The sequence below is a fragment of the Prionailurus viverrinus genome, chromosome A3, assembly GCF_022837055.1.
Source record: "Prionailurus viverrinus isolate Anna chromosome A3, UM_Priviv_1.0, whole genome shotgun sequence".
Classification (NCBI taxonomy): domain Eukaryota; kingdom Metazoa; phylum Chordata; class Mammalia; order Carnivora; family Felidae; genus Prionailurus; species Prionailurus viverrinus.
The window spans coordinates 64,105,397-64,132,962 of record NC_062563.1 but is presented as its reverse complement, the minus strand read 5'-3'; positions in this window follow the sequence as shown (position 1 = coordinate 64,132,962).

The window sequence follows — 27,566 nt, the reverse complement described above, 5'->3', positions numbered from 1 at the left end:
TCTCCATACTGACCCTTGCCCTCCCCTCCAGTGATGGACTCAGGACAGAGTGAGGCGGTGCATATCAGCAGTGCACTTTCGTTCTGGCCTAGCCTCTAAGCAACTATTACACAGAGCCCATTCCACCACCAAAACGATGATCACCTGTGGTATATGTTACCTGTATGTGTGTATGTGTCTGCCTTCCCCAGCAGAGTGTGAAAACTGGATGCAACATGAACACAGTAGAAGGCACTCAACAATTTAGGGTAAAAACAAACCAACCTAAACAAATATGGCCAAAGAGATCCTTCTCAGGTAGGAGGTAGAAATTGCAGTGAGAGAAATAAAGGCCACCAGAATGGGGACACTTCAGAGCAGTACAGAGGCAGGTGTGGGGAGGCAGAGGATGGGTCCTGGGCCTTGACTGTCATGTGGTCCATTTCCTGTGCAACAGGCCCCCTCTAACCTGGTCAGACCTGATGTAACCCCCGCTTCCCTACCCCAGGGGTGGGGGGTGGAAATGTGTTTCTCTCTTCAAGTGTACTTGTTATAATCTTTGCCTCAAGAGACCAAAGAAAATTGTAGCCAAGCCTACACACCCATGAGCAGTCTTGTGATGGAAAACCTCAGACAACTCTTTTGTACTTTGGATTTTGATCCACAGTAAAACTTTCTGCCAGAAGCCAATGTTGACTTCTCTCACCAGCATCCAGGTCAATAAAGCTTAATGAATCTTGACGTGACCTGCTCTTTCTCCACTCCTTTTACTCTACACTGCCTGCCACACCCATGCATATGCATTCACATTCAGCCCCTTCCCAGCTGATTAATTAGAGCGTCTTCCTCCTGTCCTTTGAAACACAGATGGTAGCACTCAGATGTCAATCTGGGGGCCTTGTTGTTCTTGCAGTCATAGTAACGTCTGCTTTTGGCAGGCTCTAGGGGCACTTGGCAGAAGCTCCCATGTTGCTTCAGTTCCAGGTAGATCGTGTGGTTTGCTTAAGGCAGCCTCTGGCCACTGGTAAAAGGGATGGGAGGGAGTCTCTAGGCTTGTACCCTCTGGTCTGGAGAGCTAATGGCCAAGTTGCCCTGCACTGATTTCACATTGCTCTCCTTCTGTGGATGTATTCCTCCCACTCTATTACCTAGTAATCGGCACCCAATCATGCTGGAAGAGCCATGCACCATGGCCTTTACCTGTGTTATCTTCTTTGTTCTTCTAGACAGATCTATAACACGGTATTACTACAACAATCCCCATTACCGACAAGAGAGTGAGCCTGGGAGAGCTTAGTTAATTTACCCAAATCTGCACCAACAGTAGCTTGCTGAGTGAGGTGAGACTAGTTCTGCCTGACTGCTAAACCCTGGCTCTTCACCTCTGTGGCATATGGCCTAGGCCATGTTGCTTCTCATGTTAGTTGGGTTCTTATTAGTCTTAGTTTAAAGATGAGGAAAACTGAGACTCAGAGAAGGTAAATAACTTACCCAGATTTGTCCAGCTTATAAGAGGTGACACCAGGGTTCAATGCCTGGTCCAGATGTCTGCAGTACCTAGCCATTGTTGGCATAGCATCTTTTGTTCATGCCTTTGCTGACGTTAGTCCCACTCCCACCTCCATTCCCCCCGTCCCCCAGTCCTCTCAGCTTTTAGCAAAACATGTCCCTCCCTCCCACCCTTGACTCCTGTTTTCTCTGCCTAGGTAAAATACTCTCATTCTGGCCCTACTAAGTTCTGTCTCCTCCAGGAAACTCTCCAGAAGAGAGCTCCTAAAGTTCTATTTGACTCAGCCGTCCATTTGTCAGGCTTCAATATCACTGTGTGCCACCGTGTACATTTACACTGTGCCCCACCATGTGCATTTATTGCCATGAGAATCAGTAGTGGAGATGCCTGAATTCCTGAGCTGGACCGCATGCTCCTTGGTCTTGTACTTCTTCGCACCGCTCACTTCCTACTATGGCTGGCACTCAGGACGAATGAGCATCTATCTGAGAGCAGTTAGTTGAAATGGTGTCAGCAAGTCTAGCAAGTATTTTTCTTTTATTTTTTTTTTCAACGTTTATTTATTTTTGGGACAGAGAGAGACAGAGCATGAACGGGGGAGGGGCAGAGAGAGAGGGGGACACAGAATCGGAAACAGGCTCCAGGCTCTGAGCCATCAGCCCAGAGCCTGACGCGGGGCTCGAACTCACAGACCGTGAGATCATGACCTGGCTGAAGTCGGATGCTTAACCGACTGTGCCACCCAGGCACCCCAAGTCTAGCAAGTATTTAATGTCCACCCTGTGCTAGGCCCTCTCACACATGTCGCCACACTTAAGTCTATTTAAACTGCTCCCATGTGCTCATTGGTTTCTCTCTTGACACAGTGCGCAGGATTATGGCTTCTGTGTCCTTACGGGGCAAAAACTGGTCTACCTGATTCTAATGAAAAACAAAAACAAAAGAACATGTTCCCTGAGTTTCAGAAGCAGGCAGCTACTTACACATTGATGCTTAAAGAAGAGTTAGACAACATTCCTCACTTCCAAAATGCCCATCCCATTGATGGCCATTATGCCATCATAGCTTCATTCTCTTAGACAAAAATAAATGCTTCTAAATAAATCCTTCTAAATCCTTCTAAATAAAATGCACCCTGTCCCTGTCTCCCCCATGAGTATTAAGCCTTATCAACAGACATAACAACTGGGAATGAGGAAGAATAGGGCACAGGACAAGTACCTGGGGGAAGGGAATATAGTCCAACTCCTTAACATGGCTCAAGATACCCATCGGGATCTGGTCCCTGCCTGCCTCCCCAACTTTTTCTCTTATCACCTTGCCTTTGTAATTCTCCAATCCTGACACGCCCAACATCTTTTGTATCCTTCTTCATTCCCTGCTCTCTTCTGCTTTCTGGCCTTTCAACATACTATGCCCACTCCTTTGGCTGCCTGACTCCTATTCATCCTCCCAATTACAGTCAGACATCACTTCCTCCAGGAGGCCTTTTCTACTTATCTCATGGCCCTGCCATGTATCCCCATGGCTCCTTGTGTTTTCCTCATCATAGCACATTATGCACTGTACTATATGATCGTTTATTATCCATATACCTGGTTGACTGTGAGCTCCAAGGGCTCAGGTTCCATATTGGATTTTTCACTATCCCAGCATCAGACACTGCCTGGCACATTGTAGTTACTCAAGGAACACCCACTGAATGAATCAATAAGCTGGGCCTGAATGGGCAGACAGGAGTACTGGTGACAGATTTCATCTCCCTCACATGTTGTCAAGGACCTGCATTACTGGAGCTCCATGTAGTTTCCCTAACTCCAGAGAAGCCCCTCCTAAAAAGCATACTATAGATCACAAAGGATTCTGAGAATGTGCATAATTCTGTACGGCCCATTCCCAAGCCTAGATGTACAACTTGGAGCACACATCATTTTTTTTTTTTTTTTGATGGGAGACAATGTGCCAATGTTCTTGGAAGTCTATGTGCCCACCTCAGAAGCTTTAGACATCACCGTAGGCCACCAATACCATATCAGCATGAATAGGGTTTCCAGGGTCCTTGGGAAAATTATTAAGGTGATCTTGGAGCCAATGGTCAGATTCCCAATTGTACGAAGATTGGAAGACAAAGACTGTTTTTTAATCCCTGAGACAAGTGCCTAAGAGAAGCCAAGAACTCTGTCTGATTCAGGAGAGGAATGGAGACAAGGACTCTGCCTTGAGTAATGTAGGCAGCACAGGTCATGCTATGCTTAATAGCTTCCAGGGAGGCATGCTCCAGGTCCCTGGGGGGAGGAAGAGAGGAACTCAAAAGAGCAGAGCTCATTTGAAGAGTTGAAAGAGATATAATTACAAGAAGCCAAGCCTTCCAAGGTTGACTGAAAGGCTCACTCAAGGAACACTTCTTTCTATTTGAGGTAATAATCATGGTAATAGTCACAGCTGGCCATTTTTGAGAGCTTACAAAGTGCTCACTTCCTGATTTTGGTGCTGTACAAATATTACCCAACTAATCGTCACCATGCTCTGTGATAAGTCCTATTCTTACTCCTGTTTCACAAATGAGGACACTGAGGCACAGATTTGTTAGGTGACTAACCCAGGATTGCACTAGTAAGTGGAGGAGAAGGAGATTGAATCCATACCCTCTGGCTTCAGGGCCCACGGTCTTGGCTGAGATCCTTGGCAGGAGAGAAGGGCACCAGTCATCAGTGCAGACAATGGGAATGATGACCCAATGGGACTAAGGCTGGCTGGCGGGGGTTCCCACGTTGTATTCTCCTATGCAGTCCTCATTAGCCTCTTCTGTGCTGTGTGTGTCTGACACAGGGTCAGGTATTGGACACATGAGGGTAAGTAGAACCCGGTCCCTGTCCTTGAGAGGCTCTCAGTCCCTGTAATGGCTGAGATGTGGGAGTCAAGATGGGGAAGCCCCCTGTCTGGGGGAACTGATGGAGAGAGGAGGCATTCACCCAGCTCTGGAAGAGTGAGAGCTGTGATTCTGGCTTTATCTTTTTGCTTCCCGGTTCTGTCCAGGAAATACCTAAAAACCAGGACAGTGTTTTACTTACCTTTGTGTCCTAAAGTGACAGCATGATAAATGGCACGTAGTAGTTGTACAATAAGTATATATGGAATAAATGAATGAATGAACTGATTTTATAGAATTGATTGTAAAGAACTCTAATTTGGGAGCAAATGCAGGCAAACCAAACTTTTAGGAGCTCCAGGTAGACATAAAACCAGAGTGAGTAATGCAGAATAGGGAGGAATAAAACCCTCTACATGCAGCTCGTTGGAGAGTGAGTCTGCTGGAAGTCTCTGCTCTGCTCTCTGTCCTGTCTCTCTTTATTGTCTGGAAGGGCTGAGGGCAGAAAGTGGTTGTTCCCTGTAGGGTCCTCAATGGTGCTGCCTTTGTATCTGGAACCTGGGTGGGAAGGCTGCTTTCCAGAGAAAGTTAGCAGAGCCTGGAATCAAGTAACATACATCACTCCAGAAAGTCCTCCAAACACCACAGATTTCATGGCTACTGGCAGCTCCTGGATATCCAGCAGCCAGCCAGTAGAGTGGGACCTGTGTGATTTTATCACCCTTCCCAGGTCACCTCTGAGCCTCTGCAGATTATTCTTTTTTTTTTTTTAATCTTTTTTAATGTTTAGTTTTGAAAGAGAGAGAGACAGAGAGTGAGCAGGGGAGGGGCAGAGAGAGAGGGAGACACAGAATCTGAAGCAGGGTCTAGGCTCTGAGCCATCAGCACAGAGCCAGATGAGGCGCTCGAACCCACGACTGCGAGATCATGACCTGAGCCGAAGTCGGACGCCCAACGAACTGAGCCACCAGGTGCCCCCGCAGATTATTCTCAAGTGGAGAGGGAGTGGCAAAACCCTAGCATCAAGTTCTCTGCTTTTAATGTCACCTTTGCCACCAGGACCATGTAAGGGACTATGAAAGATCTTCTTTTTTTTTTTAATTTACCAATTACCACTACCTCAAAATTTTAAAATCTAAACTAAAAAGAAAAATAAAAAGTAAAAACCTAAGTAACAAATGAAGACTGGTTAAATAAATTATGGTATGTCCATGCAATGAGATATTTAGCAGCCATTTTTTTAAAAGTTTATTTATTTATTTTGAGAAAGAAAGTGTGAGTGGGGGAGGGGCAGAGAAAGTCGAGAGCTGGAATCCCAAGGAGGCTCCACGCTCTCAGCACAGAGCCCAATGCCCGGCTCCAACCCATGAACCGAACCATGAGATCATGAGCTGAGCCAAAGTCAGATGCTTAACTGACTGAGCCACCAGGCACCCTGATATTGAGCAGCCATTTAAAAACGTGTAGAGTTTAGGGGTGGTTCAGTTGGTTAAGCATCAGACTCTTGACTTCAGCTCAGGTCACCATCTCATGGTTAGTGCGTTCAAGCCTCGCAAGGGGCTCTGCACTGACAGCACAGAGACTGCTTGGGCTTCTGTTTCCCTCTCTCTCTGCCTCTTTCCCGGTTGCTCTCTCTCTCTCTCTCTCTCTCAAAATAAATTTAAAAAAAAATGTGTAGATTATACTGTTGGTGGGAGAGCAAAGTGGTATAGGCACTGTGGAAAATAGTATGGAGTTTCCTCAAAAAGTGAAAAATAGAATTATCCTGCAATCCAGTAATCATACTACTGGGTATTTACCCAAAGAATACAAAAACACTAATTCGAAGGGATACATGCACCTCTATGTGTATAGCAGAATGGGTAAAGAAGACGTAATTAGTGTGTGTATACACACACACACACACACACACACACAGTGGAATATTATTCAGCCATAAAAAACAATGAAATTTTGCCATTTGCAATGACATGGATGGAGCTAGAGAGACTAATGCTAAGCAAAATAAGTCAGAGAAAGACAAATACCATATGTTTTCACTCATATGTGGAATTTAAGAAACAAAACAAATGAACATGGGGTGGGGGGAAAAGAGAGGCAAACCAAGAAACAGACTCTTAACTATAGAGAACAAACTAATGGTTCCCAGAGGGGAGGTGGGTGAGGGATGGGTTAAACAGGTTTAAGGAGGGTGATTGTGATGAGCACCAGGTGACGTATGGAAGCGTGGAATCACTAAATTCTACTCCTGGAACTACTATTGTGTTGTATGTTAACTAGCTAGAATCAAAATAAAACAAAACAAAACAAACACTTGGAAAAAAAGTAAAATGGTGTCGATTTTTATTGACATGAAAATTTATTTAAGATATATTAATAAGTGGGAAAATATGAGTGAAATAAGTTATGAAACAGCTTGTAGACATATATGTATATGTGCAGAGCCATATACACAGGGGGAGAAAAGCCTGGGCAGTTGTACATCAGAATGTTAAATATTGGCTATTTCAGGCAGCATCCTCGTGGATAATTTTTATTTTGATTTCTATCTCTATTCTTAGTTTGCATACAATAAGCAATCAATGAGCAATCATAAAAGGTCTGAGTGAGTCTCTGGGATGATTTTAAAAGCAGAGAGTTTAACCCTGGGGTTTCATCAGCCCCTCCCCACCTTGCAAATAATTTGAAAGGCCCCAAGATGATCTGGAATGGGTGATGAGATCATGTCAGGTCACATGCTGCTGATTGGATGTTGGAGTGGCAAGAAGCTGGCAACTGAAGTAAAATCTGCTGTGCTTGGGAGGTTTTTTGGACAATAACATATAGTTCTGATGGCAGGTGTTGCTAATTCTCTCCTTTCTGTCGTAGTTTCCTGAGTCAACGGCGGCATCATCAGGTGAATGTACTTGGGACTCGGAGGTGAGCACTCCTCCAGAAGGCAGAGATGGTCCAGGTTAATTCTGATAACGCTCTAGCACCTGCTAGTTTTATTTCCTCTCCAGTCTTTTCTCAATTCAGTCAGGGGGTGAGCCTGGGCTGGGAGCAGATCACTTTACTCACCATTATTTCATTGTCTGCATTTACCTCCTGCCCAAGAGGCCAGCTCACTTTTCCACTGTAAATTATTTATATACAAAGGCTCATAAAAGATCCTTGATCTTCTCTTCCCAGTTCCTCTGGGGTCTTGCTTCCAGCATTTTAACTCTCTCCTATTGTCCTCCTGGACATCCTCCCTAGCTCTGGTGTCTGTCTTTCCACTACATTTAGGACTGAAGTTTGGGGGACATGAAGAACTGAATCAAGGGTATAAGTTCCCGAAGAACAAACCCTTTGGCAATTTAGTAACATGAAGGCTCCCCTCTCTGGCCAGGATTAGAATGGCCTCCATAGTCATGCTGAACTGCTCCATCAGAGAGAAGGAGAGGGGAGCTCTTTCCCACTCAGCCCTTTTTCATAGATGCCAACAAGTGTCTCCATATATGTGTACATAGAGGAATATACCACACCCAGAAATGACATGCACGCAGCCATGTATACACGCACAGTCCGTATACACATCCTCAGACACATTTGACAGACCGTACATGTGTTCCCCCAGGCATCCACACCTATTAGTATATACACATAGAACACACACAGGCACTCATACAGGCACTGGAGCGCACACAACAACATGCAGGCACGCACAGACACAGCTGTGCATTCTTACACACCCAGACGTAGATACTCACACACATATTTAACCACGCAGATGTGAGCACACATAAATCTACTCTAGGCAAAGAAGAGAGTTGACAGAGCCTCCCTAGACAGAGACCATTCTCACTCACCCTGACACTGGGATTGCTTTGTTTTGTAGGAAGTTTTGTAGAAAGTTGGCTGTGCCTTTGACAATGAGTGCAGCCCTCTTCTGCCTCCTGCTCCCCAGCCAGCTTTCTCTTCCCTGCCCCCTTGCAGCCCCATTTTTCATCCATTGCTGTGCCTGGCCAAGGGGAATGCTAATCGCCATGACAGGAACTGTTTCCACCTGTTTACATCCTGCTCGCCTCCCCTTCATGCCATTTTAGATTCTGCCAAGCAGCGGAGGAAGCCTGCTGTGCAGGCCATGGTGAGGGGGGTAAGGAATGAGCGGGAGGACAGTTGGAGTGTGAAAAGGACCCGTCGCTAAGTGACTCCCCATTCCAACAGCCACACACAAGATGCACATAATTGCTTTTAGCACAGTGGGATGGATAGAGATACAAAAGGTCAAATCAAGGATTTGTCCCATAATATCTTTGCTAAGCAGCAGCGTCAGACGTTGGAAAAGCATATTCATGAATTGAGTTGCCAGAGTGTGGGGCAGCCTTTTCAGAGGCGGCTGTGTGTTCCCTCTTTGAGGTGTGCCTGCCGTGGTGATTGGATTCACACGGAGCAAGTGACTTCTCAATGCTCAACAAAGCTCTGCCTGTGAATTGGACTAAATAGACGACTTGGCAGGCAGCTGAGATAACTATGCTAAGTGAATTTCAGAGTTGCCCCCACTCTCCTTATGCCCAAGTCTACTGGAAAATGCAGGATAAAGGCCAAACTCCTGAGCGTGACACTGACGGCCCTCCACTTATCTTTCCAGTCACTCCCCGACATGAATGTTGGATGGCCATCCCACTGGGCCCTTCTCTGATCTCTGAATACATGGGAGCCTTGCTGTTTTGGGGACCCTGCCCGTGGCCTTCCCCAGACTGCACTGTTGCCCTCTTACCCATTCAAATCCTCTTTGTTATTCAGGCTTGACTCGCGTCCTAATTCCACCAATCCTTTCCTTGTTGCCCACCTAGATGTGACCGTGACCTTCTTGAAAGGAGGAGGGCAGCAGGGTATTAGAGAAAGAATGTGCTTCTGGACCCTGTGGTCTGACTTAAACGTGAACAGGCTCACTAGCTCACCAGGGCTGGTGTGTTGAGGACAGTCTGTGAGGCAGGGAGGGACCAGAAACAGAAGGCAGTTTGGAGGTTATTGTGATCATGAGGTGTGGGGGGTGGATGATTTGAACCAGGGAAACAGCAGTGGGGATGGTGAGCAGAGGTCAGATCCTCTTGAAAGTACATTTGAAAGGTATTGCCCAAGGACTGGTTGTGGGATATTAAACCAAAGAAAAGAAAAAAAGTTAAAGATGATTACAAGATTTTTGGCCTAAGTATTAACCGGCATGTGGCAAGAGTAAACTTGGATGGTGGATATTAAGAGTCCAGCTTTGAGCATAAGGTGCCTATTGCACATCCAAACAGAGATGCCAAGACTGAGAAGGACAAGTAGTAAAACAGGAGAAAACTAGGGGAAGGTGGGATCCTGGAAGAAAGTCTTTCAAGGAGGAACCCATGATCAGTCATGTCCAAGTTGAGCTAATAGGTCTAGAAGACAAGGACAAAAAGCGACCATTGCATTTCCTATGGTGGAGGCCTTTGGAGACCTTGGCAAATGTGGTTTTGTGAAGTAGTGGAGACAAAAGCCCAAACCTGACAGGTTTCAAGAGGGAATAGTGAATTTTTGAGAAGTTCTCCAGGAAAGGGAAGTAAATCAATGAGGTGGAGTAGGGGGATCAAAGATGAATTTTGGGGGGCACCTGGGTGGCTCAGTCGGTTGAGCGTCTGACTTCGGCTCAGGTCATGATCTCGTGCTTTGTGAGTTTGATCCTGGCATTGGGCTCGCTGCTGTCAGCATAGAGCCTGCTTCAGATCCTCTGTTTCCCTCGCTCTCTGCCCCTCCCCCACTTGCTCTCTCTCTTTCAAAAATAAACAAACATTAAAAAAAAAAAAGATGAATTGTTCTATGGGAAACAAATACTGTCTTCAAGACACCGTTGCCCACACCTTCTGCTCCCTTCTGTCCTTCTCATCCAGAGACAGACGGTGTTTCAGTGTTGTTCCAGAATAAGGCACACCCCTGGGTTCTCTGTGACTGAAGGCATCCCCACCCAAGTTTCTCTGAAAACCAAGGAGTTCCTTGAGTCTTGTCCCGTGACTCTGGCCACACCCACCTCTCTCCCTCCTAACATCGTGGCCAATTTGTCACTCTTTTCCAAATTTCTCATGTTCACTCAGGAAGGCAGGGGGACCTTTTTCAGGAGAGTTATAGATTTTCCAGTAAGTAGTACTGGCAAGTCAGTTTTTCCTAGCAACTTAAAAAAGATACATAAATAATTTTAAAATGTAACGTTCTTCTCCGTAGGAAAAAAATGTATATACCTGGCACATCAACTGCAGAGATGTTAAGTGTATTTTCAGTTTTTGGAAAATACACTGTGTGTCAGGTACATAATTTCATTAGCCTATTGCGCACAGCGAGCTATTGTTAAGGGGTCTGTCATGTCTCCATTATTCCCAACCCCCATTGGGGTTTAATCATATTCAAGGCTATTTGCAACTATGGTTTCCCATTTCAAATGACATTAGGCTAAAATGAAGCCTATAACTTATACTTTGAGATCTAATATGCAACACTTTCCATCAGCATATTATACTGGTTAAGTTGCTTCTGAGCAACGTAAAGGAAAAATAAAATAAAAATATCCAACTTAGCATGAGAACTTGAGAACCATTCATTTTGTAATTTTCCTGAAGGTCATCTCCAGTAGGGAAATAACTGGGAGGGCCACTCATCTTTCTTTGGCCGTGTGGCTGAAATCCTGTCAATCTCATACCAATGTTTGTGAAAAGGTCAGTTGCCCCTCTCAAGGCAGTGAGTTTGGTGTTTTGTTTTGGTTTTTAAGATTTTATTTTATTTTTAACCATATTATTATTATTATTTTATCGTTAAGAAAGCCACTTCTATGACCGTCATGAAGCCCAGGCTGGGTTAACAGTAATGAGTGCTGGAGGTAATTACATCAGACTCTGGACTTTCACTGTCTCTCTACCTCAGCTGAAAACCCAGACTCATGAGGCCTCAATCCCTGCCTCCGTATTCCTGGAAGATGCCAAAGCCAAACTATGTAGGAGGGTTTTCAGAGGTGAAGACGACTTTGTCTTCCCAGAAAATAAACACTCTGCTTTTTGAGACAGAGGGCAACCCCAAACCACAGACAGGTTGGGACCTGTGCAGGCCTCAATAGTTAAAAATTTTAACTTTAAGTAATCTTTGCACCCACGTGAGACTCAGACTCACAATGCCAAGATCAAGAGTCACCTGTTCCAGTGACTGAGTTAGCCAGGCATGCCAAGGCAATGAGTATTTTTGAAATAATGATTTGGGGTTGGCTCTTAGGTTCCCCGTGGTCTCCGACTTCACATAGACCTGCCAGTTAGCATTGCATGGGTTGGCAATGGTGCTTTCTGGAGTTGTGCAAGTCTACAATGTACACAATTATGGTCCTGCTTCAGGGAGGACCCGAAGGAGAATGGCAGAGCACAAGTACTTGGAGTTTCTTCAACAGTGGTCCTGCCTTTATGGACACTGAGTCCCTCTCTGCTCCATTCCAATGGAGAGGGCTGAGGGTACTAAATGTGCCACTGCCACCATACCATTCAAAAACGTCCCACATGTCACATTGACTGCAGGGTCTGCAACCATGAAGTACCAAAAAATACCCCACAATACAACTGTGAGTTTGCTCTATCCTATGTGCTCAGAAAAATGGCTCCTGGGTCCCTATACAAGAAGCACCATAACCCCATGGTAGCGAGAGAAGTCTTGTCCTGCACATCCCTGGCTAAGGCTCAACCAACTACTTAAGAAGCACCACAACACCCAGGCATTCAGGAGCTCCTTCTGTCACTTCTCTTTTCCTCCTCCATGAGCTCCTTGGGTTTTTCCTATATGTCTGCCCTCCACAGAATGCTGGCTTCATTGTAGAGAGCACTCAGTTCCTTGAGGTCCTTGAGGGGGTTCTGGGACTTTCAAAGAGAAACATCTATAAGGTAATGGCCTTTCTCTCATTAATCAGTTGTATCTTACAAAAGACCTTTATTATAGACTGAATATGTGTGTTTTCCCCAAATGCAAATGTTGAAACCCTAAAGCCCAATGTGATGGTATTTGAAGATGGGGCCTTTGGGAAGTAGTTACGGAAGATCAGGTCATGAGAGTGGGACTCCATGATGGAATTAACATCCTTATAAGAAAAGTAAGAGACTTGAGGTCCATCTCTCTCTCCTTGACATGTAAAGATACAGGGAGAAGGCGACCATCTATAAACAGGAAGCAGGTCCTTGCCAAGAACCTGACCATGCTGGCACCTTGACCTTGGACTTCTAGTCTCTAGGACTGTGAGAAACATGTGTTGTTTAAGCCCTCCAATCTATGGTATTTTGTTACAGAAGCCCAAGCTAAGACAACCCTCTCCCAAGAAGACTGAGGAGGAAGGAAAATCCCATTCTAACCTGGAAAGTTCTTTCTTCCTTTGATCTGAATCTGACTTCTAGAAGGTTTAGGCCCAGTTTTGCTCTGAGGAAAAATACCTATGTGACTCACACCTCTCCTACTTTCAGCCTTCACCTTCTGAAGCTCATTGCCATAGTTTTCTTCAGCATTTTCTTCTAAGAGCTGAATTTTCCTAGTTATTCCTCTGTATGGCCTCGTTTCCATATGCTTCCCCATCATAGTTAGCTTGCCACTCACGGACCATTTTGACATGCTTTATAAAACTCAGGGCCCAGAAATGACCGCCCCCCCCCCCCCACCCAGACACGGTTACCTGGGAGTGGTCTCTATTTATTTTTATGTGTGTGTGAGAATTTTATTTGACACAAAGTAGCTAGGGGGATATTTAAAGTGCTTCAAGATTGGCTTTTAAAAAAATAGACTAGATTGGTACATAGGCAAAAAAAAAAAAAAAGCCTGCATTTGAACTATTACTCTATGGGATGTGTTTTTAAGCCACCCACATGGCTATATTGGGTAATACCTACTAGAAGATCTGATCAGTCCTGTGACTGTTGGCAGGTCCTTTCCCCCATTTGGGTCCCAAAAACTTCATCAGGTGGGTAGGTGGAGGGCAGTGGGGCACTAATCCTCTGAGTCCAGGACCAAGAGACCAAGGCTTATTCTTAGCTCCCTCATCTGAGCCAGACTAAGGTAAATTAGGGCAGAAGAAAAAGGCCCTTTTCCCCCACTTCCCTTCTTGTATGTCTGTGCAAAGGCAGGAGGCACTCTGTATAGATGTATTCTATGTGTGCTCTTAATGGGGCAAGTCTCTCTTCTCCCCAGTGATGTCTACTCACACAGGCATTTAGGGGAGGAGAGGGAAGGTCTCCAGCCATGTAAGGAAGGAGTGGCCTCACTCTGCCACAGCCACTTGCGATCACGTGCCCGGGAGAGCCACGTCTCAGTCTGAGCTTCCTCCATCCATCCCGGCCCCCCTCCCATAACGTGACCCAGAATTTCCACTTTATAGAGTGAATTACCTGCAGTCAGTCCTCACAAGACCCAATCCTACCACTATCAAGTGACTCCAGAAGGAGAGAGTACTGCCTTGTTTTACACAGCTCCCCTCTCAATGGTCTCTGGCCCCAAGGTGTTCTGCGTCCACTGAGCTGACTTTTCTTCAGCATTTAGTTTCTCGTTGATACTTCCATAGCCAGCCCGGTGCCTGTCCTTCTCCCCTATGTCCTCGTTCCCAGGTTGGGAGCCTTTCCCAAATCTTCTCTGGTCTAATCTAATCTCTGACAAGCAGCCTCGTGTGCTGCTTTCTCGCTCTGACAGACTTGATTTGTCTTGATGCATCAACCTTTGGGCCACAGAGGCCGTGCTGACCTCTTTGGGGAGCTCAGCTCTTGTGGTGTCCAGGAACCCCCCTCTCCTGAGGGCTGTATCAACCAGTTCTTCACTACAGCAGATGATGGGTTTTTCTAAAAAGGACCTAGGAGAACAACCCACATAGTGACTAAGGCTGTCAACATCTCTCCTTTCTTAGGAGGCCTTTCTTTCTCTCTCCCTCCTGCCCACCCGGCAAGGGCCAGGGGCTGGAGGTGGGGCAGAAACCCAATCAATTAGGCAACAGTTCTTTAGATACTGGACATGCTGACAAAAGGGGCAAAACATTATGTATCAAATCATGTTTGTTATATTTTAATCATATCACATCTGTATTCATTTGCTATGGCTGCCATAATAAAACACGACTGAGTGGTTGGCTTAAATAGCAGGAATTTATTTGCTCCCGGTTCTAGACACAGGAAGTCCAAGATCAAGGTGCCATCAGATTTTGTTTTCTCTGAAGCCTCTCTCCTTGGCTTGCAGGTGGCCGCCTTTTTACTGCCTCTTCACATGGTCGTCCCTCTGTGCACACACCCATAGTGCCTCCCTTGTGTGTCCAAATCTCCTCTTCCAATAAGGACACTAGTCAGATTAGATTAGGGCCCACCCTACCAACCTTAATTACCTCTTTAAAGGCCCTATCTCCAAATGTAGCCACATTTTGAGATACTGGGCAGCGGGGAGGGAGGCCTTCAATGTATGAATTGGGGGTGGGCACAAGTCATCCCATAACAATATTTTCCCCCAATCCTATCATTGATTTGTGCTGAGGTCATAGCAAAGAGAACAGTCTCAAATTGCAGGGAGGGAGGTTTCAGCTAGTTGTAAGCAAGGTTCAGGCATATTCCAAATTGAGATCCTGAGGTGGAATCTCACCTGAGGTGAGGAAAAAGGAATAAAAGTAAAGGCAGGCATCCCAGAAAATACACATTCCCATCCATTCGGGACCCTTTCCAGGAGGTTAAACGAAATGATTTTTTTCAGTCTCGACATTCATTCATTCAATCATTCATTTGGCAAACATCCACTGAGCCCTCACCACGTGCCAGTCACCAAGAATCCAGAACTAAACCCACGAAGGTTCTTGCCCCCAACAAAGGACTGACTTATTTATTTATTTTTAATTTTTGTTTTAATTTATATCCAAATTAGTTAGCATATAGTGCAACAATGATTTCAGGAGTAGATTCCTTAATGCCCTTTACCCATTTAGCCCACCCCCCACACAACCCCTCCAGTAACCCTCTGTTTGTTTTCCATATTTATGAGTCTCTTATGTTTTGTCCCTTTCCTTGTTTTTATATTATTTTTGTTTCCCTTCCCTTATGTTCTTCTGTTTTGTCTCTTAAAGCCCTCATATGAGTGAAGTCATATATATGTCTTTCTCCTACTAATTTCGCTTAGCATAATATGCTCCAGTTCCATCCACGTAGTTGCAAATGGCGAGATTTCATTCTTTTTGATTGCCGAGTAATACTCCATCGTATATACATACCACATCTTCTTTATCCATTCACCCATCGATGGACATTTGGGCTCTTTCCATAATTTGGCTATTGTTGATAGTGCTGCTATAAACATTGGGGTGCATGTGCTCCTTCGAAACAGCACACCTGTATCCCTTGGATAAATGCCTAGTAGTGCAATTGCTGGGTCGTAGGGCCAGAAAGGACTTCTGTATCTTGATATCTAAACCCTGAATGGGATGGGAGGAGGACAGGATCAGGCAAAAGAAGTGTCAAGAAGACCACAAGGCTTGAATATTAATGAACCACAGACCTCAGCCCAAAGTCAGCACAAGCTTGGGTAATTCCTTGCTGGCACTCAGCAGTCCCCATACTCAGGGCAGGACCCTCTGTTTGACGGAATCTTGCAAAAAGCATAAACTCCCTGGTTTTGGGAGATCTGAAGGACCTTGTGCCTTGAGCCATCAAGAGAGCTGGAGACATTCCTAAGCCCCACACCCAGCGCAGACAGGTAGGAGAGGGGCATGGCTGGCGCTGCAGTGGAGTCACCATAGCCACAAGTCATGAGGTTTGGGATCCAAGGAGCCCTGACCCTGATCCTACTGTAGCTGCAGTCAGGCAGGCATTTCCAAACCGGACACCTCTTCCCCTTGCTTCTCACCAAAGTTTAGTCACACCCTCCCTGGGGAGGCCACCAGATGTCCCTGAGATCTGCTTGAGGGTGTGTGGCAGCTGGAAGCAGAGGAAGGGCTGCCAGTGCCGGGACACTTCTATCCACAAGGTAGCAGACACCTCTATCTGGAAGGTAAGCCTGCCATCTAGTGTCCAAGTCTGAGACGCGCAGGGGCAAATCAGGCTCTCCTCACCCTGTTGGCCAGGCTCAGCCTGTGGAATATTCTTTGGCCACCCTCCACGAAGGCAAACCACTTTGCTTTCAAAGTGGATTTGATTTTTTAGAAACAGCTAAAAGTCATTCTAAGCCAAACGGTTATTGATGGGAGTACAGAAAAATAATACAGATTTTCCTCTGTAGTTTGTAACCATCTAAAGGCAAGTGATTATTTTGAAGAATGTATATACTTTCGATTAGTGGCTTGAGATTAAAAGTCTTATTATTTTATTTTTATTATTATTTTTTTAATGTTTTATTTATTTTTGAGAGAGAGAGAGAGAGAGAGAGAGAGAGCACACAAGCAGAGGAGGGGCAAAGGGAGGGGGACAGAGGATCCTAAGCGGGCTCCAGGCTGACACCAGTGAGCCCGACCGATGTGGGGCTCGAACTCACGAACTGCGAGATCACAACCTGAGCCGAGGTGGAATGCTCAACCAGCTGAATCACCCAGGTGCCCCAAAAGTCTCATTATTTTAAAGCCGACAATACATACCATGGAATCCTACTAAAGTACTTTTTATAGAGAATTTAAAATACATGTCCCTACCCCCACCCCCCCCAGAAATGAGTGTTGGTGTGGCTTTTTCCGTGAAGACCCATCTTTTATAAGAAGAATGGTTTCTTTGATTTATTCAGCTGCTGAGAAGGGAGTCATCCCTATAGCCTGACAGAGCCCAGTCTTCCTTCAAGTGCTGGTCCCTCAGAACTGTGTATTGAACCCAGAAATTGGGTCTTGTTTACCATGGAGCTTTCTTCAGAAGACTTCAGATCCAGGAAAGGGCTAATGGAAGGACACTAGGCAGCATTTCAGCTCTATTCTTGTTTCTCAAAGACAGTGAGGAGCTCAATGCCCAAGCCAGGGCTGGCAAAGGGTCTGCAGTCTGTCTGAGAACACAGAGGGGTGTGCCTGAAACTCAGAGCATCAGAGACTCGGACATTTGGTCCCTGGGGTCGGTGAATGGTAGATACTTCCCTGAAAAGCAGGAGGGTCAGAGCCTCAGACTGAGGCCGGCTGAGGTGGGAGAGGCTAAAGAAAGTCCTCCCCAAACCAGCAAACCTCCTGAACAGTCCTGAGCTCTCTGTGTCTTGGAAAAGGTCCCTTCTGCAACACTTAGAGCCCTCTTTTCCTGAAGCAAAGGTAGACGTCTCTCCTAGGATACTTGTTAACTTCAACATTATCTGAGTACAAAGGGTCACTTCAGTTGTAACAAGCCTGGGATTTTAGCTGGGCCATTAGGTGGTGAGGAGGGTGAACTAATCTTTTTTAATATGGAACAAGGTCAGGAAAAGAAGGCCCTCACTTGGCCCCGAGTGCCTGGCAACTCTGTTATTCCCTTGATCAGCAGTATTCTGGAGCTGGAAGAGTCCCAGCTCATAAATACAGAAAAAAATTTAAAAGTTTTCAAAAATCACTAACACTCCAAGTGAAATAACGGACCTAGGTAACAACCACCAGCGAATGCTAAAATCAGCAGGCGAAAGGTTAATGGGGAACTCTGTGGGCCGACACTACCTAAACCTACGGATCAAGAAACATCCAGCGTTAAAAGTGATACATGCCTCACAGTAACAGCATCACCCTATGAAGTGTTGGTGCCTAAAAATATTGATCTTGAATCTAATTGAGGCCTTAAATATAACTACAGTTTACAGGGAATATGAGGATAGAGGAACATGTTACCTAACTCCACAAGAATACAATCAAATACAAGGGGCGCCTGGGTGGCTCAGTTGGTTAAGTGTCCAACTTCGGCTCAGGTCATGTTCTCATGGTTCATGGGTTCGAGACCCACGTTAGGCTCTGTGCTGCCAGCTCAGAGCCTGGAGCCTGCTTCAGATTCTGTGTGTCTCTCTCTTCCCCTCCCCAACTCACACACTCTCTTTCTCAAAAATAAACATTAAAAAAAATTAAAAGAAGAAAAGGAAACAATCAAATACAGAACACAAGACATTATACAGAACAAATGATCTGGTTCCTCTTCAAATCAATGGCCAGGGTGGACTGCCTCAGAATAAAAGAGACCAAGAGACACAACCATAATGCAATATGTGGATTTTGAAAAAGCCAACTGTAAACATGATGTCTGAAATAATCAAGAAATCTGAATATGAATTGGGGTTAGATGATATTGAGTAATTACTGTTAATTTGTTAGGTAAATGATGACATGGTGGGGTGTAAAAAAGTCTTATCAACTAGAGATAAGTTGAAATGTTTCAGGTGAAATGACAAGATATCTAATATTTGTTTAAAATACACGAGCAGGGGGGTGCCTGCGTGTTCGACTCTTGATTTCGGCTCAGGTCATGATCCCAGGGTTGTGAGATCGAGCCCTGCATCAGGCTCTGTGCTGAGCATGGAGTCTGCTTAAGATTCTCTCTCTCCCTCTCCCTGGCCCTCTCCCCTGTTGGAGCTCTCTCTTTCTCAATAAAATAAAGTAAAATAAAATAAAATAAAATAAAATAAAATAAAATAAAATAAATAAAAATAAAGTACACTAGCAGGAAAAAAAGGGAAAGACAAATGAAATAAGGTTGGCAAAATGCTGACAACTATTGAAGTTGAGTGATGGATACAGGAAGGTCCTTTTATTCTAATTTTGAGTATGTTTTGAAATCACCATGATAAACACACACACACACACACACACACACACACACACACACACAGGCACGCACGCACTGTGGTGCCCTTGACTCCCATGCAGATCTCAGTTTGTATCATATTATGTAAAACTCAGCCTCAGTCTGGGGTTTGGGGAGAACAGGTAGACTCACGTGGAAGAGGCAAAAAACGCCCCTGGGCAAGTTTGGAAGACTGTTCCTTCAATCATTCTGGATTTGAAAAGACAACTGAAAACAGCAAGATAGCACAACAGACCTATTAGAATGGCCAAAATCCAGAACACTGACAACACAATGTGCAAAATCCTACAGCTACTCTGTATGATAATACAATGGTGGATACACGTTATTACACATTTGCCCAAATCTACAGAATGTATAAAACCAAGAATCAACCCTCAAATGTAAACTACGGACTTTGAGTGATAATGATGTATCAATGTAGACTCGTCAGTTGTGACCAATGTACCACTCTAGTTGGGGAGGCTGACATTGAGGAAGGCTATGAACCTGTGAAGGCAGGAGGTATATGGGAAATATCTGTATCTTCCTATTGATTTTGTTGCAAACCTAAAAACAGATCTAAAAAATAAAGCCTATTTAAAAGAAGACAGGCTGGCTCAGTCAGTAGAGCGTGCCACTCTTGATCTCAGGGTCATGAGTTCAAGCCCAACATTGGGCTCCATGCTGGGTGTGGAGCTTACTTAAAATAAATAAATACATAAAAAATAAAAAAGCTACTCTACAGTCCTACAGTCTCCAAAATGGACAGAATGGGACAAAATGGACTTTTAGGTGAGAAGAATCTAAAAGGCTACTTATTGGCAGTACTGGAAACTGACTACTAACTAAACCAAAATAACCTGCATCTCTCACACACACATGTGAAAGACACCTTCAAGGCACACATCGACAAGTCAGAACACAGAGGAGCAGACAAAGATGTGTGCTGACACATCCAGGAAGGTACACACAGACTACACATAGGTAAACTGACCCCAGCACAGACACCCATATGTACAAATGTCCAACTACCCACAGGGCATGAGTATCCACCTGCTTCACAGACGCTGCTGAAATATGAATCCAGAGACAAACAAATGAATTTAGTAGTACTGAGCATTAACACGTGGCTATACAGAGGAAGAAGGTTTGGCAACCTTCTTTCATTGGCAAATGAAAACAAAACTCTCAAACATCCATCCTAGTAGTACTGGAACATCTCGATTAACCCAAGGGCAAGTAAATGTCCATAGTGAAAAGACAACATTTGACCTTGTTGTTCTTAATTCTCACGACACACATTCCCTCTAGGAAACTTCATCTAAACTAAAGCCTCATTCAGTGCGTAGATACCAACCACTCTCAATTCTCAGTCACTAGTTCCTGCTCCTTCTTAAGATGCAGACATGTATGTTCAACTGCTTATCGAACATTTCCTCTAGGAGGCTGCATTGTAGTTAAGGTACAGACTAAGCTTATTTCTCTCTCATGTAACAGTTCGGAGGTAGTTGGCCCAGGGCAAGTTACATGGCACTGGCATCTTCAACATTTTCACCTCTGAGCCCAAGGTGGCTTCTCCAGTGCTGGTTATCTTTTCTGCCAAAGGAGAAAAGAGGCAGGAGAGTTCACACCCGATCCTTCTAAGAGCAAGCAAGACACATATCACTTCTCACATCCCATAGGCTGCAGCCTGGTCACATGGCTACTTTCTCCAAGGGAAGCTGGGAAGTAAAATCTTTAGCTGAGCGCCTGTGTGCCACCTACCACTACCCCTACAAAAGGGCAGAAAGGTACTGGGGGACAATGGGAACTCAGTTATATCTCTCGGATACCTCAAACTCAATATAAATAAGTGTAACCTCATCATGTTCTTTGCCTCTGTTCCCAACTGTGAGTCCTCCAATTCCCAGCTTAACAAATGACCTACCACTTACCCAGCCCCCCAAGTAGGTTTTCTGGATATTGAATTAAATATTAAATACTGAATTTGAATTTCAGATAATCATATTTTAGTATCAATATGTCCCATATATTGTATATATTTTTATTTGCTAAATCTAACAACCCTACACCTAAGCCAGAATCCTTGGAGCGATTCTGAATTCCTCCCTCCTTTTCCATTTTCAATTGCCTTCTGAGTCCTGCTGATTCTTTTCTATAATAGTTCTCATTCTGTCCCCTCTTCTCCATCTCCACTGTGACTTCTTTGGTTTGGGCCATCACCTTCTCTCTCAAAGACTCTTGTCAATTGCCTCCCACTTAGCCTTCCTGTTTCCAGCCTTGCCCCTTCTAATTCATGCTATGCACAACAGGTAAACTGGTCTTTCTTTTTATTATTATTATTTTTTGAGAGACAGAGAGAGACAGCATGTGCATGTGTGCACAAGTGGGAGAAGAGCAGAGGGGGAGAGAGAGCGAGAGACAAAGAGAGAGAGAATCTTAAGCAGGCTCCATGCTTAGCGTGGAGCCCAAAGTGGGGCTCAATCCCACAACCCTGGGATCATGACCTGAGCTGAAATCAAGAACTGGACACTCAACTGACTGAGCCACCCATGTGCCCCTAAACTGGTTTTTCTAAAATGCAAACCTGACCACATCACTCCTCTGCTTAAAATCCTTCTATTGCTCTCCATGGCTTTCAGGATAAACTTCAGACTGGTTGGCTAGGCTGACAAAGCCCTTGATCATTTGATTTCCCTTTCTCCCTCCGTCTGCCCATTCCTCTCAGGCTCTAGCCCATCACGCATGCCCCAGCCACATCAAGCTTCTGGGAGTCCTATAAGGGAGTCCTATAAGGGTGCTCATTCCTACCATAATCCCCATATGCACCTTGCTCTTTTTCCTTTGCTTGGCCAAATCCTAGTCATTATGAAAAACCCAGGTTAAATGTCACTTTCTCCTGGAAGACTTCCTAACTTATTATTTTCGGCATATATTTTTGCTTCCATAGCCCTTGACACACTGTATTGCAATAGTCGACTTGTCTGTGTGTTTCCCCAAGCACATTTTACATTTTCCTTCAGAGCAAGGACTATGTCTTACTTATCTTTATACATTCAGCAATTTTCATTCATACATTCTTTATACATTCAGCGATTCCATACAGGAATTGGCACTGGTAAACAATTAATAAATGTTTATTGGATGACTCATGGTTCTCTGCCTTAAAATGTTCCTATTCTCATCCCTGGCTGGACCAGCATGTCTTCAGTTGGACATTTCTCTCCGTTCCACATGTGGACCTTCCTGCGCCAGTCTTAAGCCTATTATATCTTTACTCTCATAGAAACTATGAGCTCTGATTTCCATGGCTCAACTATGATGAAAAAGCTTTGTGTCCACTCCATTACGCTCCTACCTAATGGATGTTAGAATGAAGAAATGACACCTTACCGAATGAGGCCCTAGCCAGTTCCCCTCCTGAGCTGAGTTTCAGATCATGATTCTAGCTGACACTGGGCAGCTGTTAGATGAGAGTTTCTCGTCTGCCCTCCCAACCCCCACAATTTGCCCCCAGCCCTTCCTCATCCCCTGGGGAATAACTTCTCCTTTTTTTTTGTTTTGGGCCACAGCAGTGTTTAGCGGGAGCAGGCAGCCGTGCCTTGTTTGCACTGTGATCTAACACCAGCTGACAGGTGGGTTTCGGGGTGTCTCTGGGGCCGTGGCCTGTTTAGTGGATTTACCACTCTAAACTCAATTACAGGAGACTTTCACGCTCCACAGGCAATTCCAGTCCCTTTTTGATAAAAACTCTGGTGAGTAAATAAGTCATGATGGTGATAGGGGCCTGCCATTTAATATTCATTGAAGTACACATGTTTGGAAATTGGAAGCAGAGTTTAATCCATTTTCATATTTATATCAACATGCAGCCTTAAAAAGGATCCCTCCTTTTTTTCCACCAATCTTGTCAATTTCTCCTTTGGAAAGATAAAGGTAAACTGGATATAAACTTCATTTTTAAAAAGTTAGAAATATGTGAAGTTATAATTACTCAAGTGTGAGCTTCAGATCTGTCCATTTTCACCTCAAAACTAATTCTTGCGTTTCATTTGAGCTCCTGGGAGAGGCAGGTAACAGATAAACCAAAGTCACTGCTGTTTCTGGTGGCTAGATTTGGGGATTTGACTTTGCTATGGGAGCTCAGTGAAAAGAAGAGGTTGGGAACATGGTGATCTCAGCCCCAAGATCTTACAAGTTCGGGGAAGGTTTCACAGCCATTCCAAGTAGTGTAAAAGCACCCCTTTTAAAATAAAGGCAAGGCTCACAAAATAACCAGTGTTCATGCTCACCAACAGAAGTTACAGGATTGTTCATTGAGGGAGACCTGAAACCTGGGGAGAAAGAGTTAACACAGCGAAGGAGTGTTGTCCCCCAACTCTACCTTGTTTTTTTTAATGCGGATGAATGTTTAAGTATGGTGCTATGGTCAAAGGCATCTCTTTTAATAATGCAACACACAGCTTCCTGAGGGGACAGCAGTTGATTTGGAAACTGAATATGGTGCACTCTAAATTCTCCTCCCCAAGGAAGGCTGACTAACTGATAAGTGCCACGAGCTAGCATGGGGACTCATTCTGTCAAATCAACTTGCTGGAAAGGCCCCATGCGGAATCTTCTCCAGTCTCCGGGAGCTAATGTGAGCAGACACTTGTGACATTAGACAGTGCAGCAGGCCTGGCATGAAGGAAAAGTTCACCATTCGCCAACAAGGTGGTCTTTATATGACAAGGATAAAGAAATCAGTGCAAATTTGTTAATGTAACAACTTGGAAAAGTATGCTTTAAAAAAAAAGCCACTCTATAGGGAGAGAGGATCAAAAGAAAGAAAGGCAACAACAGTACTTGGAGGCTTTCTTGGGGCTTTTTGTACTTTTTGGGCCATAGGCTTTTCTCCTGGTCCTTTTTCTATACTGGGGAATCTTCAGTTAAGCGAGGGAGTCCCACCGCACAAGCCACTCTCCACCTAAAACTGAAAACTGAGTAAAATAAAAGTAAGGAAAGGAAAAGCAACGGAGACAAAAGAAAAGAAAATGATTGTGCCTTTGCCTTACTGGGGTAAATACCGTGTCTCCTATTTCAGATGGGTGATCACCTGACTGTCTCTAAGGGAGAAATCTCATCTGTCTGATCTTGGTGCGTTAGTGCTGAAGGAAAACGGAAGCGACTGTTCTCTGGGAAGAGACATGGTGATTAGATGTTACCTCTGTGTCTGACACAAAATATAAGTAGACGTCTATAATGGGATCAAGTATTTTAAGAATCGAACGGCACTGCAGGAAAAAAATGTAGTTATTAATATCAGATAGACAAATTTGATTGTGTTGAGTGTCTGATTCAAAGAGGCGGTTCTGTCAGGTTTTTTTCCCCTTGGTGGGGTCAATTTAATTTTAAAAAGGCAACTTAGGGGCACCTGGGTAGCTCAGTTGGTTGTGTCGCGCTCTTGAGTTTGGCCCAGGTCATGATCTTGCGGTTTCCCAGGTGCGAGCCCCACGTCAGGCTCTCTCGCACACTCTCTGCCTTCCCCACTTGCGCTGTCTCTCTCAAAATGAATAAATAAACGTTAACAAAAAAAGGCAGTTTAGCATAGCATACTTCTTTCATATGTAAATTAGAAAAAAAAAAGTCATAACTTTGAGTATGGTGAGCTGAATCAGCTCTTCCATGGCAGCTGTGACAGCATGGGCTGTGGAGAGAGGTCCCCTGTGTTGAGATCCTGGCTCTGCCACTTACTAGTCTGTGGTCTTGGAAAGTTGTTTAATAAAAACATTTACCTCATAAGATCATCCTAAAAATACCTGCATCATAGGAGCCTTATCACGAGTGAATACATTTGAAGTTCTGGGTTCAGTGTCTGGACTATACTAAGGGCACCATATTCATTATTATTTCAATGAACCTAAACGGGTTTCCATAGGCCCTTAATGACCCTGACTACAAGAAAAATTTCTGCAGTCAAGTAAATTTAGGAGCCAGCTTTAACAGAACTAAACAATTTTTTTTAATGTTTATTTATTTACTTTGAGAGAGAGAGGGATAAAGAGTGAACAAGGGAGGGTCAGAGAGAGAGGGGGAGAGAATCACAAGCAGGCTTCGCACCGTCTGCACAAAGCCCGATGTGGAGCTCAAACTCACGAACTGTGAGATCATGACCAAAAGCCAAAACCAAGAGTCGGATGCTTAACCAACTGAGCCACCCAGTGCCCTAGAATTTTTTTAACCATGGTATCTTTCAGTGTCTTTGTTATGTAAGCATGCATGATGAACACCTAAGGAAGAATTTGCTTTCTTTTTTTTTATTTTTATTTTTTTTAATGTTTATTTTTGAGAGAAGAGAGACAGAGCATGAGTGGGAGAGGGGCAGAGAGAAAGGGAGACAGAACCCAAAGAAGGCTCCAGGTTCTGATCTGTCAGCACACAGCCCAATGCAGGGCTTGAGCTCACAAACCACGAGACCATGACCTGAGCCAAAGTCCAATGCTCAACCAATTGAGCCACCTAGGTGCCCCAAGAAGTTGTTTTCTAATATTTGATCTTATAAGCCCTTTGTACAGCCAATGCTGTTCTTCAAGTGAAGGAACAACAGTATTCCCAACCTCTGGTTCAGGAGTTAAAGACATTTTTGAGTCATGATGCCTGAACCACTAAGGCAATAATTTATTAAAAAAAATTTTTTTTAATGTTTATTTATTTTTGAGAGAAAGAGAGACAGAGCATAAGTGGGGAAGGGGCAGAGAGAGAAAGAGAAAGAGAACCCAAAGCAGGCTCCAGGCTCCGAGCTGTCAGCACAGAGCCCAACACGGGGCTCAAACCCACGAACTGCAAGATCATGACGTAAGCCAAAGTCAGATGAAAGTCAGATGCTCAACTGACTGAGCCACCCACGTGCCCCAATAATTTATTTTTTTAATCTTTTTTTTTTTCCCTAAGTAAGCTATGCCGAATGTGGTGCTTGAACTCACAATCCGGATATCAAGAGTTGCATACTTTACTGACTGAGCCAGCCAGGCACCCTCTAAGGGAGTAATTTAAAGCATGATAACTGGTTACCATATAGACTTCAAAGGTCTCAAAACACTCCCTTTACTATTTTTTTGACATTTTTATTTATTTTTGAGAGACGGGGGGAGAGAGAGAGAGAGAGAGAGCATGAGCAGAGGAGGAGCAGAGAGAGAGGGAGACCCAGAATCCAAAGCAGGCTCCAGGCTCTGAGCTGTCAGCATAGAGCCTGACACTAGGCTCGAACTCACGAAAACATGAGATCATGACCTGAGCCTAAGTCAGATGCTTAACCGACTAAGCCACCCAGGCATCTCAAAATACTTCCTTTTTAAAATAGCATTTTGTAAAGTGGGATTGGCAGGAGGCAGAATAGTGCACAGTTAAAACCCAGACACTGGAGTTGGACAGACCCAAGTTCAAATCTGTCAGGCAAGTTATTTCCTGTCTCTAAGTGGTCAGTATCCTCAGCTATGACATGGGGATAGTAGGGATGTTTACCTCCTAGGCCTGCTATACTACTTAAATAAGGTAATGCCTGGCTCTGTCAGCTATTGTTGAGATAGATATATCCTAACAGAGGGACTAATATTTGTCAACAGGCAAAGAATTGGTCATTTTGTGCTCAACTGCTCCCTTTATTCAGAGGCCTGGATACCTCTAGGTTGCAGTAGAAGAAGCACTAGAATAGGAATCAACATCTGTGGGTTTGGAAGCATCCTTTGTGTTCAACTGAGGAATTAGCTGATGAACACATAGGATGTATTTACCAAGATTACCACACCTCTGTGCCCAGTTTTCTTGTCTATGAAAAACAAAAACAGCAGCACACATTTCCTGCTTGTCTCAGGGTGATTGTGAGACCCAGAGATGTTCAGATACATATGATTTTATTAAAATAGAAAGACCTGTTGCTTTTTTAGACATAATGCTATTGAAAACTTACTATAGTCCAGGTAGTGTACTAGGTCTTATATATTAGGCCTTATTTTAATCCTCACTATGAGGTGGATATTATTACACCTATTTTAGGAATGAAGAAACTGAGAGGCTAGATATTGCTAATTTCCCCCCAAGTTCTCACAGCTAATAAGAGATAGAGCCAAGAATCAACTCTAGATCTGTCTGACTCCAAAGGTCCTAGAACCACTGCACTTTAAAAGAAAAAAACCATTAAAATACATTTTAAGTTCAAAATTAGTATTGGCCACATACAATTTCTTCACCAGCTTCTACAGACATCTTTTTGGTACTGTAAATATCCTTAACTTGGACAGTAGCCACCAGTTAAATGAATGAAGATGAAGCATTGTGTAGAAAACAGAATGACCAACACAGGATCCAGTCTCTTAACTGGTTGATGATTTATGGATACCGGGTGGTTGGTTAACTTTCCCTGGGACTTATGCATTTGCTGTGATTATTATTATGACTAGTGCATGTTTGAGGGCACCCACTCAGAGAAAGTCGTAACCTGTTGGTAACAGATCTC